General features: G+C 40.9%; 1 protein-coding gene across 10 annotated transcripts in view; it reads right to left on the minus strand.

Moving 5' to 3' along the window:
• The window catches only part of LOC133389305 (glypican-5-like), a 699,994-nt gene that overhangs the window by 304,978 nt on the left and 378,686 nt on the right, over positions 1-16,330 (minus strand). The gene's annotated exons all lie outside the window — the stretch shown is intronic.

A 16,330-nucleotide genomic window follows, 5' to 3' on the forward strand; every position in this document is an offset into this window, starting at 1 on the left:
ACAATAAAAATACACAATCAATATAAAAACACAATAAAAACACAAAATAGCAACAAACATAGGGTAAGTCAGGGCACCAGTCTGGTTAACCATTACATATACGATATATTTCAGAGATGTGGTGGGTGGAGAAAAACTAGAAGCCAAAACGTTAGAAAAAGGAGTCTTTCACACCACATGTTCAGTTCTAAATACTGTAGCAGCAAGTTTTACAAGTTCCTCCAGTATTCCACTGGTCCAGGCACTCAGACATTCAAAGTATCTGTATGTTTCTTAGGTTTTATAAAAGCAGAGCTTTGCTTAACTCAAAATTTCTTCTCCCTTTGATCAACCACATCTACACAGGTTCTACCTCCCTACTCAAAATGAAACTGGGCCTGGAAGTGTGCAACAGCCCCACACATACTTGCTAATTAGATTACCAATGCCAGGATGTCTGTCTTATCGACTACTCTCCTGCTCCCCCCGCCCCACTGAGCATCATGAAAGACCCAGTCCTGGATGTGAAAGTTGGACAGTGAAAAAAGCGGATAAGAGAAAAATCCACTCATTTGAAATGTGGTGTTGGAGGAGAGTTTTGCGCATACCATAGACTGCGAAAAGACCAATAATTGGGTGTTAGAACAAATTAAACCAGAACTATCACTAGAAGCTAAAATGATGAAACTGAGGTTATCGTACTTTGGACACATCATGAGAAGACATGATTCACTAGAAAAGACAATAATGCTGGGAAAAACAGAAGGGAGTAGAAAAAGAGGAAGACAAAACAAGAGATGGATTGATTCCATAAAGGAAGCCACAGACCTGAACTTACAAGATCTGAACAGGGTAGTTCATGACAGATGCTCTTGGAGGTCACTGATTCATAGGGTCGCCATAAGTCATAGTCGACTTGAAGGCACATAACAACAACAACCTATTCAAAGTACTGATAAGCCTCTTGTTTTAATTAAAATAATAATTATAAATTCTTACTCTTATCAATAATGGGAGTTAATTATCTTGCATACGCCCATAGTAAATTTTCAGATACTTTCAGACCCTCAGCAATTTTCAAGTGGTCTATGTAGAAGAAAAGTTTGGGAACCCCTGGTATAAGACATCTGCTTATGTTCCTATGCTGCTCTCACCCCTCATTTTGGTGCCTGGGATACATGCGTGTGGACATACCTCCTTACAATTATGGAAAGTGATTCTTAATAAGTCTCCAGACACAAAGTTACATAGGTATTTATCAGTTGTTTAGTAGAAAATTCAGACGTGCAGAGTCCCTTCATGATAATTGCAGGCATGTACACCCTTTTTTGCTCCTGGATTAAGAATGAGATCTTTGTTAATGCATTCTCTCACAATAACAAACATCTCTAGGAGCCAATCAGCATGTAAGTGGAGAGTGTTGGCAGTGGCTGACTCACCTCCTTTTGCTCTGATTGGCTCCAATCAGCAGGAAAGGCAAGGAAGCATATTAGAAGACTCTTCTTAGTGACTAACACACTCCCTTTTCATGCTGATCGTAGGATGCTTGGAGACATAGGGACCCTGCTCCCAAAACAGTAGAGGGACTAAGACCCCCTGGGCGACTACCCTCCTGGTGCTTATAGACATGACCGTAAAATATTTTGTGACGTGCAAGTTCGATATGACATTATTTATTAAGTGTGCTTAGGATTACCCTGATGGCATTCCCAAATATGTACTTTCACACAGACTTTGGTTTTCCATAACACAATGTTCGTCCAAGCCTCCACACTTGGGGGGGGGCACTACTTGCACACCCTTTCCATAAGCACATCAAAGTTGGACACACACCTGAACCAAGACCCAGACAAAACAAAAAGGTAATTACAGTGGCTGTGTAGATCTTGTACAGTGGTTATACTGACTGGGCAGCCACTGTCCTTCATATTTTACAAAATACTTTTTCCTATACAAAGATTAAATTTCTGTGGATGAAAAAGTAATATATGAAGTGGTCTCAATAGTGAGAAAAGTAAACAAGTGAATGGTGATCCAAGTGTTTTTCATTATGAAGCTAGCTGCCAGATGATGTATCACCTTCCCTACGCATGCAGCATAGACTAAAAAAACAGCACCCAAGCCACCCTTCAATACGTGCACATGTTCTTTCCAACATGAATCTACAAGTCTCAAAAAGTAATGTGTGACAAAGTCCTCAAACACCTTATAACATGCCTCAGACATGGTCTCTTGTTCTACAGCATGCCTTCACACCATCACTTTGCCAAAACATAAGTATAGGTAAATTGCTTTTAGGGAGGTTCACAATTATGATTTCCTATTTATTTAATCTAAAAATATTTAAAATACATAAAAACAGCCAGGGGAAGATATTGGAGAAATATAAAATAAATACAAATAAAAAAGGGGGGGGGAGGTGAAGAGACCTTAAATGTGCTACTCACCATCTCTCAGCCTATCCTCCCCTCAGGATGAAAACAACGGAGAACCATGACCACCCCCAGGAAGAAGGGCACACTTAAAATGTAGAGGAAAAAATCATCTACAACCATAGTGTGAAATCAAATACTTATTGGGACACAGTATGAAGAAATATTTATATAAACATGACTCTCAAATATGTTTATGAATTACACAATCTGTAAATATATTTATAGTGCAATCCGATGTTTGTTTACTCATAAGCAAGTCCCAATGTATTCAATGGGGCTTACTCAAACTGGGAAGTATGCAGAGAACTACAGCCTGAAGTGATAAGGAACATGTTCTTTCAACTTGTTCTTTTAAGTTGAGACCTTATCCCAGTCTGAGTCTGTGTTGGAATTGCTTTTTAATATGTTTTTAAGCCTTTTCTTTTTTTTAAAAAAAGATGTTGTTTTAAAGCTTTAAAAAATATTTTCAAAGATGTTTTAATATATTTTAAAGTCTGTTTTTTATGATGTTTTAAAGTGCTTTTAGTGCTTTTGTTTGCCGCCCTGGGCTCCTACTGGGAGGAAGGGTGGGATATAAATCAAATAATAAATAAATAAACTTCATTCACCCAACCCAAAATTCAGAATCATGCCTCTTTAGGCTGTTTTCCAACTGTTTATTCTTGCTTTATGGTTATTGGATTTTAAAGGGATTTATTTCTTATTGTGAGTTGCCTAGGTTTCCCAACCCTACCTCACAGGGTTGTTGGAAAGACTCCATACACACACACACACACACACACTGCAGATGTATAAATACATACAGCCCATATAATAGTTTATTGTCAAACCAGTTGGTCATTGCAGAAAAATCAGTATTAGTTTTTTAAAAATTAGTATCAGTTTCCTACAGAATAAAAACTGTAATACCTGCCTACTTGCTTTAAAATAGGACTGGAGGGGGGACAGAAATAGTTAGAACACAAACACAATTCTTTTTTACATTCACTCAAAAGTCCCGTTAATTTACAGCACATTCATAACCATGTCTAATCAAAAGTAAGTCCTATTGAATTCAATGGGATTTACTCTGGGCATATGGGATTAGCATGCTTTTACCCCCACTAAAGCAAGTATTGGGAAGGTTTTCAAAACACTGCCCAGGATCTGACTCCTGCACACAAGAGGGGAAAAAAACTGAAATGTATATACTTACCCAATTTATGAGATTTTCAGATAAACAGGGGGGGGGAACCACCATTTTCTGGCATTGCAGTGAGGTTTTCTAGACACTGCCCAGGTCAACCAAATTGGCTTCACACTGATTGGCTGCAATCCTGAACGGGCAGGGTTAGATTGAGCTACAAAGCGCTATAAAGTACAGATTTGTTTTAAAAAAAGATTTAACAGTCAGGGGGGTGGCTGACGTTTTTGTGTATATCTCGAGAACTGGACCACCTAGAAACTTAATTTTTTAAAAAAATTAAAGCTGAGAATCCGGGTGCCGGGTGGCATGCAAAGAATCCAGGTAAAATGCCACCTTCCCAGGCATTCCCAAACCATTCCCCCACCCCACTCATGCTTCTCATGCCTCGCCTGTTCTTATGCAGCTACAGTCCTCCAGTGCTGCCTTATGCTATGCCAAACAAATGATGCCACCACCTGTTTACAAGCCTTTTGACTGTCCAGGCTGATACCACTGCTGATGCCCTGCTGAGGTTGCTTCCTGGCCTCCCTCCCTTCCCCATGGCCTGGATCAATTGAGGCCTCACAATAGCAATGCCAGGACCTCCTATGAATTGGGTCCATGGGTAGCCCAGGCCAACGCTGCCTGGGTGCTCTACCGTTGCCTGCTCTGTCTCGACCGCCTTCCTTCCTCCTCCCCCCACCTTGAGCCCAGCATGGCACTGTCATCACACAATCTTCCGTTCACAGCACCACCTGTCTGTGACACTGTGAACTGCACAGTGTGACAGTGTGACGCTTATGTTTTGATTATGTGTATATCTATCTCTGTGTGCAAATCCCTTTTGTATTTATTCAAGGGTATCTTGTTCATAGAAGAGAAAAGGAAAATCCATGCATTTTAATAAAAATTTTCACGTGATAATAAGAATCACTAGTTCCTGTCATTGGCTTAAACTTTCCCATAGTTCAACTATGTAGGATTAAAGCAAGAATTTAAAAAATCTTCTATAACTAGCCTGTTGCTCATCTCCACTCCAACAATAAAAGAGATTTCTGGTGAGTGTGAATCAGACTGTGGCTGCTTTCACACATGGGGCTGATTGCATTAGTTTAACAGATTAAAAAGGTAGTGCTTCTGTCCTGATTTCTAAAATCCCTTTCACACTGCAGTACCTCTTGCAATAAGGAACAGTACTTTTTCAGCCGATATAGCAGCATTTCACTCAACTGTCTTTCACACAGCTTGTTTTCGACCCTCACCCACACACACTGCTCCCCACTGTATAGGAGGTCTAAGATCTCATCCCATCATCATGCAAGCCCTCTCCCTTTAGGATCTGACTTTTTATATTGTTTTAGTTGTATCGAGACGGGTGTGTGGGGAAAATGCTGCTGCTATCTGTGCCAATGCCGGAATACCAGTACAGCATTCGTCAGGCAAAAAACAAAACAAAACCCTGCTTGACTAAAGGGAGGGAATGCAGTGCATGCTGGGATGCCTGTCATGTGAGCGGCTGCACCTAAGCGAAAAACTCCAGCTTTCTTCCGGGTTCCCAGCCTTGCTAACGGATTATTTCTGGTATCATTTATCATGGAAATTTGCACTAAACTTGCACTACATTCCACTAGAATTCCGGAGCTAGCTTGAGAGTTGTGTGAAAGATAAATATAATGCGCAATTTACCAGGTAACAAAATCATCAGAATAACGGAATAAAGTGCAGTGTGAAAGCACCCTGTAACTCAGCTGGATTTCTCCCACAGTATACATTCCAAGACTTTTTAGGAGCAACAGAGCTAAAACACATTCCCATCTCTTGCCCTACAGCTTACTTAGATGATACTCTCTAACTGGCTTCTTCCTGCTGTGCAATTCTGCATTTGCAAGGCACATTTCTATATTACCTATTTCAGACTAGAGAAAGGTAAATTTGTATCTATCATGGAGGACAGGGCTATCAATGGCTACTAGCCATGATAGCTGTGCTCTGCCACCCTAGTCAGAGGCAGCATGCTTCTGAAAACCAGTTGCCGGAAGCCTCAGGAGGGGAGAGTGTTCTTGCACTCGGGTCCTGCTTGCGGGCTTCCCCCAGGCACCTGGTTGGCCACTGTGAGAACAGGATGCTGGACTAGATGGGCCACTGGCCTGATCCAGCAGGCTCTTCTTATGTTCTTATGTTCTTATGAATCAAATGCAGTGGCTGCCCTGATCACACATTTACATCCTACATCAGAGTTACTGGCAAGCTAATGTGGCCGTTGTATGGAAAGTACATAACATGACTAGGGTGGCCTTATGTGGCCTGGGCCTCTACACATTGACATGAAAATGGGTGATGGGGGAGCAGTTTTCAGTGGCAACCATATTAATGCATGAACTGGACCTTTTCTTTATCACATGAGAAGCCATCAAACCAACTTGGTTTAGTATGGCACAGAGTACTATTTGTTTCAGCTTGACCACACACACCAATGCCCTAGATTTAGTTTTAATGTAAGACATGCAACATTCATTCATTTTAGTTTCAAAGAAAAAGATCCATAACATTACAAGAGCAGCCCCTAAATGTGACAACTGAGCACAAGACATATGCAACAGTGTTCCATCTCTAGCAAATACCAGATGAAGATTGGAAAACATTCAAAAGCACTATATTGGCATCTAATACAAAGGATAATTTTCTAGAACTTTGTAGTTGGCAACTTGCACCAGTACTACATGCACTTTAAAAGGTAGGTCAAATATAAATGAACTTATGCGCCATGAAAAATCTGAAAAAGGAATGGTCAAGGAAGTCAATTTATGTGGCCAACATTTTTCAATCTTTTCTGCTGATATTGGTGAGGATTTATGGCTAATTAAGATTGTGGTCCCTCACTGTTTAGATTTCCCTTCTTCTACATGATCCAGCAGGAGAGTCATATTCTGGGGTTTATGGTTTCACAGTTTGTTGCCACAGCTGTGTCATGTGACTGATGCCACAAATTTAGCATTATATAATCATTCCACAACTAAGTGGCATAGACTGCATGTTGCTTTTTAAAAAATCCATTCTGAAAACACTGTAGCCTTTATTTGGGAAGTCATTTTACTCACAGTATTGCCAACACATGAAGGAGAGTGGGAGCAGCACTAGAAAGCTGTGCCACCTTTGGGACATTGGTTTGCCCATTTCTGCAGCCCTCCATGAGTTGAAGGATATTCTCTGAAAGTGGGAAGCCTCCTCTGCTCATGGAGGCTCCCCGTCCAATTTAGAAACCTCTATAATCTGGCTTTTCAATTGCACACTGAGCCGCCACAAGTAGAGGAGGCTCCCCACTTTGGAAGAATGCCCTTCAATTCATAAAGGGCAGTAAAATGGGCCATGAGATACACAGGAGGGGGCATGGCTTGCCAGTACACCCCTATTTCCTCGAAGTGAACATCTGAAGAGGGTGATCAATACTTTTTAATACTTGGAAAGCTTAAAAATCTGCAAACTGAACATAATTTACTTACCCTAAGGAAATTGTAATCTTCACAATTTATTCTTGAAGCAAAAAATCTTCAGCATGGCTAGGACTGTAAGTGTGGTTTTCTTGTTTTTTTAAAGCCAAAACACTAATGGGGGAGGAACTGAGATCATCTCCAAATTGCTCTGTAGAAATACATGTATGTGTAGTACTAATACTCTGAACATATTATTCCAAATAGTATTGAAAACTATGCCACATCTCCTGCCCATGGAAGCCATGTCTGATTCCATAGCTTTCAAGCTACAGAGATGTTATAGTGTTAAATGGAATATGGAACGTTTTCCTCCTGAGTTTTTAAACTTAATTTCCAGATTTGAAATTGATGACCACTTTGTTTTGCCTTATCTCATCACTGTCTTACAACAGCTCTGAGGGACTCTAATTGTACCACAAGTGTAGAAATAACTGTTTTATTATCGTATTTCTATTCACTACGTAGTGTTAATTCATTACCCTGGTGTAAACTGAGGCTTCTGAACTAATCCAGTTAGCTCACCTCCTGCTTCTCTGTTGTGCTAATGAAAAAACACACACATTCAACTAAGCTTTCTTTGTGTATCATAAAGCTACAGTCAAACCTTCCCCGGAACAAATGTGAATAGGTGGCAGTTTAAGCTGCAATATGTAGCTACTCTTGTCTCCGAGGGGTGCCTTAATATGCTTGTTCACATGTTATATTGAATACAGGTGCAAGCTGTCTGTACACATCTAGAAGTGTTTGTGTAAAAGGGTGTACACCTGTGGATTTGAACAGCTCAGCTGTTGAGTATACAGGTAGATAAACTGCATACTCATAGATCATTACATGTGAATAACCACTTGTAAACTGCTGAGAGGTCTTTGGTTCTAGTAAGAGGTATACTGTATAACATTTGCTAAATAAGTAAAATATATAATAATGGTACAAGTGTACAACTCAATTATTTGTGTACACAAGTACCCAGACTATACACTTGTTGAATGTAATGTGTGAATGCTCTTATTCTAAATTGAAGGTGGGGAAACTGTGGCCCTCCAGAAGTTGTTTGACTCCAACTCCTCTCAGTCCCATCCAGCATGGCCAATAGTCAGGGATTGTGGGAGTTGCAGCGTAGTTAAAAAAAAACCCTCTATATTCAGAGGCAATATACCTCTGAATTCCAGGTGCTGAGGACAAAGGACACAGATTACCATCCACATACTAAGCTGCCTCACCAGACAGGCAAAGCATATGCTCTACCACTGGGGATTGATTGTAGCTCAGTGGTAGACAGTGATGGAAGGATCTGTCAATTTCAGACATCTCACGCTCTCATTTTTCAAAATCTTAAATTCAGTTCTCCACATTTCTGAAGCCATTTGTGATTTTTTTTAAAAAAATAATCCTCATGAAAATTCTTCAGCATTTTTGTGCAAATTTCTCCTGATAAACACATCTTGTCTAAAGTTTTGACTAGTGTGCACATTAGCAATTTCCCCTAATATGTGTTTTTTATTTTCACTAATCTATTCATTTTTATGCACAATTTCCCCTAATAGATGCATTTTTGTAAATATTGTTTGGGGAACTGCACTGCAAATGTTGGATAAGTGTGAATTTCAAAGGATGGCTCTGTTTCCTTTCTCATATTGTTTTGGAATTTGATGGGTTTGGCTTTACATGGCAAAGCAAATCGAGATTCTCCCCCATCTCTAGTGAGAGAGCACATGCTCTGCATGCAAAAGGTCCCAGCTGCAATCTCAGATATCTCTGGGCAGGGCTGGGAAAGCCTCCGGCCTAAAGTCCTAGAGAGCCCAGCCAGCCAGTGTTGACAATACTAAATTAGATAGATGAATGATCTGGCTCGATATAAGGCAACTTCCTGTGTTCCTAGGCTACCCTGTTTGCATGAGCTTCCTGCAGCATCTGTCTGGCTGCTGTTGGACATGCTCAGCTAGAAGGACACCTGCCTGATCAGCAAGACAATGCTGAAGCTGCCAGGTCAAACTGCAGTCAGCAGAAAGAACAGATTTCATTGGATATCCCTAAGCAGTAAGAGGTCAGCTTTTAAGCTTACCTACTGGGAATGCAGAGTATGCAGAGTTGCATCATTACTTTTTAGGTCATTTCTCATTAAGGAGCAGAAATCCCATTCTGTCCATCTAGTTCTCTATGCATTAGAGGTTCCTGTGTTGGCTTTTGCCCTGGCCACAAGTGTAATTATTATCAAAAATTAATAGGCTCCACGTACACATGGATATTCAGCAATATAACGATCTGTAATCCATTTCTCCAAAGAATTCTTGAAACCTGTAATGAAAGCTCCCCTTTGGGCTCATGAATACAAGAAACTGCTTGTGGGGAAAAACCACATTTAATCAATGTTTTTATTAGTGTACATTTTGAAAAGAGCAGAACGCTGCCCACATCAAAAGAGAAAGTGAAAAACTATGAGAAACTATGAGATGATTAGATGAACTCAGTACGGAACTTAAGCACAGGAGGGGATCAAAATCATGTGGCTAAGTAATGTCTCTGCTGCATCTGCACAGGGAAGGGCAGACAAGTTCAAACCTGACTCTTGCATAAATGGAATAAAGCAAAAATATTTGAGAGACACAGAGGCTGCACTTTGTTAATATTACACAAAAACACTGGTCCTGACAATCAGGCATCTATTAAGATGTTAACTGTGTTACAGTTGATGAGAAATAGATTTCCGTCATCACCATCAGCCAGCCAGATCAGTGATCTGCTTCAAATATAGGCCTCTGAGTCTGCGATCTGATCTCGGCAGCACCTGTGTGGAGACTCAATGTCTTTATGAAATTTCATAAAAGTGTAAGCATCAATTCTAATGGAGCTGAATGCAGAACTGGAGCTGTATACTACCTCCAGTAATGACTGCATTAAGGCTAGTCACTATATCTCCATACATTTCCTCTCTCCTAAGTTTCATATTTGAATGCTATTATCTACAGAATCGAGAGATGTGGAAATATGGAAAACTTTACAAAACAAGGTGAAATTCCAATTGAATAGTGACCGAGCTATCTCTGTCTTTATCAAGCAGGTCAATTTTTAGATATTTCGTGGGAAGGGCAAATTATGAAATAGCAATACCTAGGATTCCTCCAGATGATATGTTTATTGAACATTTATCCTGATTTACTTGTTTGTGAAGGCTATACCATGTCTGTTCTTTATTGAGCATTCATTCTGGTTTGTTTGTGGGGAAGTTATAAGACAATGAACATTCATGCTGATTTCTTTGTGTGGAGGTATATGTTTTCCCATCAACTAATCATTATCCCACACTCTTTGGTGCATTGCCCCATCACTTTCCTAACCACAAAAAGGCCATTTTTTAAAAAAAAGTTGCACCAGATTGAGAGAGTTATTGAATCCACTTTAATCCTACAAATCTAAATTTATTGTATGTGACTGTATCCTTCCTGCAAATACCATCACTTCATCTGGCAGGATAAAAACATTGGCAAGCAACCTGAGCTGTCAGTGTGATGAATGTTATCATAAGCAACCTAGCATGGCTTAGTGGGAATACTGCTGGGCTCTGTTGACCTCACTGATGCTGATGAAGGGGAATAGGCCATGCTGCCAGGGCCTCCTTGATATACCCCATCTGGGGGCAGTGAAGAACTAGCAGCAGTATATTCACCAATCTAATATTTGAAGCTTGGGGATTAGAGGTATCACCCAAACAAGGCTGATGACATATGCTTTTTCTGAGCTTTCTTCTCAGCAGCAAGCTGACTACCTCAGTGGTGGGAAACAGAATCTAGATGCTAAACAGCTAGGATCACTGCAAACCACTTAACTGAGAGCAGGGCACAGAAAGCTGCCATATAAACAAGCAGATCTGACCATTTGTCCATCTAGTCTAGGATTGTTGACCTTGACCAGCAGCTGCTCTCCAGGGTCTCAGTCTTTCCAGCATCTGATACCTGATCCTTTCAACTGGACATGCCAGGGATTGATCCTGGGGCTTTCTGCATGCAAAGCATATGCTCTAATACTGAGCTATGGTCCCATGATGAGACTGTGGCCTTTCATTCAATCCATTTGTGGTGCTTCAGGTCTTCATTCTAGGGGAACAGAAACAAAGCAGCTTTGCTGCGAACCTTAGGCCTACTCCCACATAGTACGTAGCAGTAAACATCAACCAGGAAACTGCAAGCAATACCAGCAACCGTGTGTGTTCATGCCTATCATACACATAGTTGAAAAACATGCATTTGTCAGGTGGACATATTACATTTTAAAAGATGCACATTGATCTTTGAATGTCGAACCTTAAAAAAAGAAAGATAATGTGGTGGTGGGGTGAAGACAAGAATTCCTAATGGGTCCCCTTTAGCTAGGGTGAATCTCACCAATGAGCATTCATTCAGGACTTGCTTCTGTTCAATGGTTCTCACTAAGGACTCAAAGTGCCCTCTCTCTGATAAGCGGTAGTAATTAATCTCCCAGCTGTACAGTAAAATGAGTGGAAATGAAAAGTCTTTTATTGGCATTCTCATTATTTAATGATAATTAGACCCTGGAGTGCCATAACTGCCCCCAATTTTTATTTTACAAATAGCAGGCAGAATCATTGCTTTTTCTACAGCTGTCTTAAAAATCTGTTGCCAATTCCCAATTGAATAGAAAGTTAAAAATGCAAGGGCACAGTAGTGGTACATGCTACACAGAAACACACATGATCTGGACACATACAACCATTCAAATGTTTTGAGTTATCTACTCTGAAAATCTCATAGTTTCACTTGTAATGGGCAGTTAAAAACTCTTATATGGCATTTAGTTATGGGTTCTGCTGCCAGCACTGAACTAATATTTGAGCATTGAAGGAGGAAAACTGCCCTGGGCTCCTGCTGGGAGGAAGGGCGGGATATAAATCAAATAACAAATAAATAAATAAAACAATCCAGATTACATAAGTCACTTCAAGTTGCCATCCTAAAACATCCAATGACTTCAAGCAAGAGATTTCCTAATATTAATTTGCATTAGTTTTGTAATTCATTTTATTTATTTTTTAAAATTATATAAAATTTAAAAAAATTCACTATCAAGGTCTCAAAGCAGTTTACAACAATAAAAATATATTAAATGTAAAACAAATTAAGCCTCAAAGTGTAACATCTCAGAAATTTAAACAAAGAACATCAGCATTTTTTAAATCATGAGAAGCATTCATAATATGAGGGCCTCCTGAAATAAAACAATTTTAATCAGGTGTTTGAAAGTCAGCAGGAACAGTGCCTCTCTGAATTCTAGTGGGAGGGAATTCCAGAGATGAGCCCATAACATTGAAGGTATGACTTCTTATTGATATGAGTCTTTCTGCTGGACCATAGGGGACCACTAACAGTACTTCACCGGATGATCTTGGTGGTCAACTTGGGATGTACAGGGTACGACAGTCCTTAAGGTATCCTGGGCCTAACTAGTACAAGAACTTTGAACCTGGCCCGGTAGCAGATGGGAAGTCAGTGCAGGTCTTTTAACACCAGTGCCATGCATTGGTGGTAGTCTGTTCCCATCACCAGTCTAGTCACAGCATTCTGCACTAGCTGAAACTCCCAGACCAGATCCAAGGGCAGCCCCACATAGAGCACACTGAAGTAATCCAGTCTTGAGGTTACCAATGCCTGAATTACAATAATCAGGTTATACCTATCCAGGAACAGCTGTAGCTGATGTACCAGCTGAAGCTGATAAAAATATTTAAATACAGTCCTCAATACAGTTAGCACTTGCTTGTGAGGCCATGTCAGGAACTTTTAAGTCTTCCCCATACTGATTCTACCAGTTCCAGAGAGAAGTTAAACCAATCTCTCCCATCTGGTTAACATCAGAACTCTCCATCAGGAGGAACGATAAGATTTGTTAGCTATACATGGGGAAAGGTGAGTTACAGAAAGTAATAATACCAAGGCATCACAGCACTATTAATCCTTGTGATCCTCTCTTGAAAAAATGGCTTGTGCTGCTGCGTGCATTAAAGGCATAAAGAGAAAAGGGGCAAATGGAATCTCAGAAATGAAGATAATATTCCTACATATGTGCCTACAGGAAGCTTCTTGTACCCTGCCTCCTGGTATGTTATTTAACATAAGGGAACTAGTCCCAGGTTGGGGAAAAAAACATAATGAAAGATTTCTCTCTGTGTGTAGACTAATTCATGACAGCCATGAACAATCCAGGATCCTTGACTCCATGATGATGGATGAGGAATCGGGATTGCCTATGTGCCAGTACCTAACCAGGTGGTTTGGTTATGTTGAAAGAGCTAAAAAATAACTCTAGTCTCTGCTAAAGATGGGCAAGCTTACTCTTGCTTGCTTCCAATTGATTTACAGTGCTTCCATGTGGTGGGGCAAAGCCATGCAGCTGCCTCCCCATTACCAGCTTACCTGGATGAAGGTGGGGTGGAACAGCTCCATCCAGGACAGTGGTGAGGTTGGGGTTGCATGGTTATACTTGTGGAGTCAATTCAGCACTCCCACTGGTGCATCTGCACTGCTCTGAGCCACTGCCTGTCACCCACACCAATGCCATCCAGGTGAGCTATAGCGATGCCAGTTTGGGGAGGGTGGCTTCTCAGCTTTGTCCCATCACTCAGGCTGCCACTCGAGGAAGCCACAACAGCAATAATGAGAGAACTGGCTGTTGAAGGTTTTTCTATTTCTCCTGATGAACAACTCATCAGCCCGACTGCCCCTTCCCTTTCCCCTTCTTCTTCAGACCCTTTCAATAGAAGAGAACTCTTCTATAGTAGTAATGCAACAATTAATGTGTCCTGCAGAGGTGCTGGTGGATATCAAAAAGATTTCAAAAGGCAAGTGACTCCTGAACAATAGGGAAGCTAAAGAATTGAAAGCTAAAAGCTATTCCTTTGTCCCAACTGATTAAGAAATAACGTGTGTGTGTGCGTGTGTGTTTAAAAAATCTAACATAACTCATGTTCATTTTCTGATCTTAAAGACCCATTGAACTAAACTGGAGAATAGCTTTCCAGGAGAAGTTAATCAAGCCCCCTCTGTGGCCTGCTTTTACATGAGTCCTAAGGCTATTTTTATTCCAGCCAATGTTTTTAGTGAAGCCTTTGACATGTGTTTTAGTCACCTACTGCTGATACAGGTTTTAAAATGTTTTATTATGGTGTTTTACTGCTATTTGTTTTAGTGTTAGTTTTGTTTTGCCTTGAAAGAATGCATAGGGGAGGGTTGCAGGGGTTACCGGGCAACCCCTATCCCTGCCACGAGCATGAGCTGTGGACATCCTGCCCACCATCCATGCATCTGGGCAATGGGTGAAGTGGCTCTATGGGCACACTGATGGGTGTACATAGAGTTCCTCTATGTGAGGGGAACACTGGCCCTATCAGGGTCCCCTTTAATGTGGAGCAGCTCTACTCACATACATCAGTATGCATGTGTAGCCCCTAAACATGCCAATCAAATGTGCAAACTGTGGGATGTGTGACCTCGTGTGTGGGGGGGGTAGGACAACATAATTCCCACTCTTAAAGGAGGGCAGATTTACCCTCACCCTCTGCCCCAGCAAAGGTGACTTGGTATCTCCTGAAGAAAGGGAAGTTAGGGTCAGGACAGGTGGGCCAATTGCCCAATGAGGAGGAAGGGGGGCTTGCTTTGTAAGTTTGCTCCACCTCCAGTTACTTCTTCCTTTTGCCATGCCCTCCCTCCCTATATACAGTGTGGAAGTCACCTGTGGAGGGGGTGAGTAGGGATTTTTTGGTTGGATTCCTTGTTTAGGATCCTCCCTTTTTCATCTACTTCACACTGTTGGGATCAATTCAATTGGTTTGGAGAGTGGTGTGGTCAGCTGCCCAGCACAGACATGGAGTTTGGGTAGGTGAAGAAGGTAGGGAGAAAACCAGCAGGTATACTGAGCCATTATTGCACCCTTTGGGAATCTGCCAGTGCTTTATGCCTGGGGAGACCTGGGAGACCCTTTGACCTGACATGCACAGTTTGGGGAAAACACGGGTGCAGTAGGGCCAGCTGAACATGTTGGGTTCATACCTAAGCTTTGCCTAGCAAGGAGGGAGGGAGTTCATCCTTTGCTAGGGAGCCACAGCTCACAGCTTCGGCACATACCCAGGGGTCCGAAGGGATCTTTACTGACCAGAATTAGTTAAAACACTGACCTGCCCATGCCTTCTGAATTTAATTAGTTCACAGATTTTCCAGTTTGTTATATTTTAATAAAAATAACCTTGTTGTAAAATAATGCCTCATGAGTCTTCTTTGTGGGTGTGGGGGGTCATTTGTTTGTTTGTTAAACTTATATCCCACCCTTCCTCCCAGGAGGAACTCAGGACAGCAACCAAAGACTCTAAAAGCACTTTACAAATCTTAAAAACAAACAACTTTAAAACATATTAAAACAAAACATCTTAAAAAGCAATTCCAGTACAGATGCAGACTGGGACAAGGTCTCTACTTAAAAGGCTTGTTGAAAGAGGAAGGTCTTCAATAGGCACCAAAAATATAACAAAGATGGGGCCTATCTAATATTTTTAAGGGGAGGGAATTCAAAAGTGTCAGTGCCACAACACTAAAGGTCCACTTCCTATGTTGTCTAAAAAGAGCAGCACGGTGGCCACCTGAATATATTTAATTAATTAATTAATTAATTAATTTGTATTCCGCCCTTCCTCCCAGCAGGAGCCCAGGGCACTAAACAAAGCATTAAAAAACTTTAAAACATAAACACAGAACTTAAAATACATTGTTTTAAAAAAACAGCATTAAGAACATTTAAGAAAAACAACCTTAAAAAGGGTTAAAAACATTATTAACATATTAAACAATTCTGACACAGATGCAGACTGGGATAGGTCTCAACTTAAGGGATAAGATGATCTTTTAGTTGTATTCTTCCAACTCAGAAGGGGACACCTGAGCCCCCTAAATGAATCCAATTCTAAGCATCAATACAACCATCCAGTTCTGATAGATGCATATTTAACTATTCACAACATAGGTGAATGTTCTATATTTCCAATAGCATCATGCCTTATGTGGGTAACATCACTAAAGACTTCCACGTATTCTATAGGAACATAGGAACCTGCCTATACTGACCATTGGTCCATTGATTTTGGTACTGTCTACACTGACTGGCAGTGTCTTCCCAGAGTTTTAGATAGGGATCTTTCTCAGCCCTACCTGGAGCTGCTGGGCACTGACCCTGGGACCTTTTGCATGCAAAGCATGTGCTCT

Source organism: Rhineura floridana, chromosome 7, assembly GCF_030035675.1.
Source record: "Rhineura floridana isolate rRhiFlo1 chromosome 7, rRhiFlo1.hap2, whole genome shotgun sequence".
Taxonomy (NCBI): domain Eukaryota; kingdom Metazoa; phylum Chordata; class Lepidosauria; order Squamata; family Rhineuridae; genus Rhineura; species Rhineura floridana.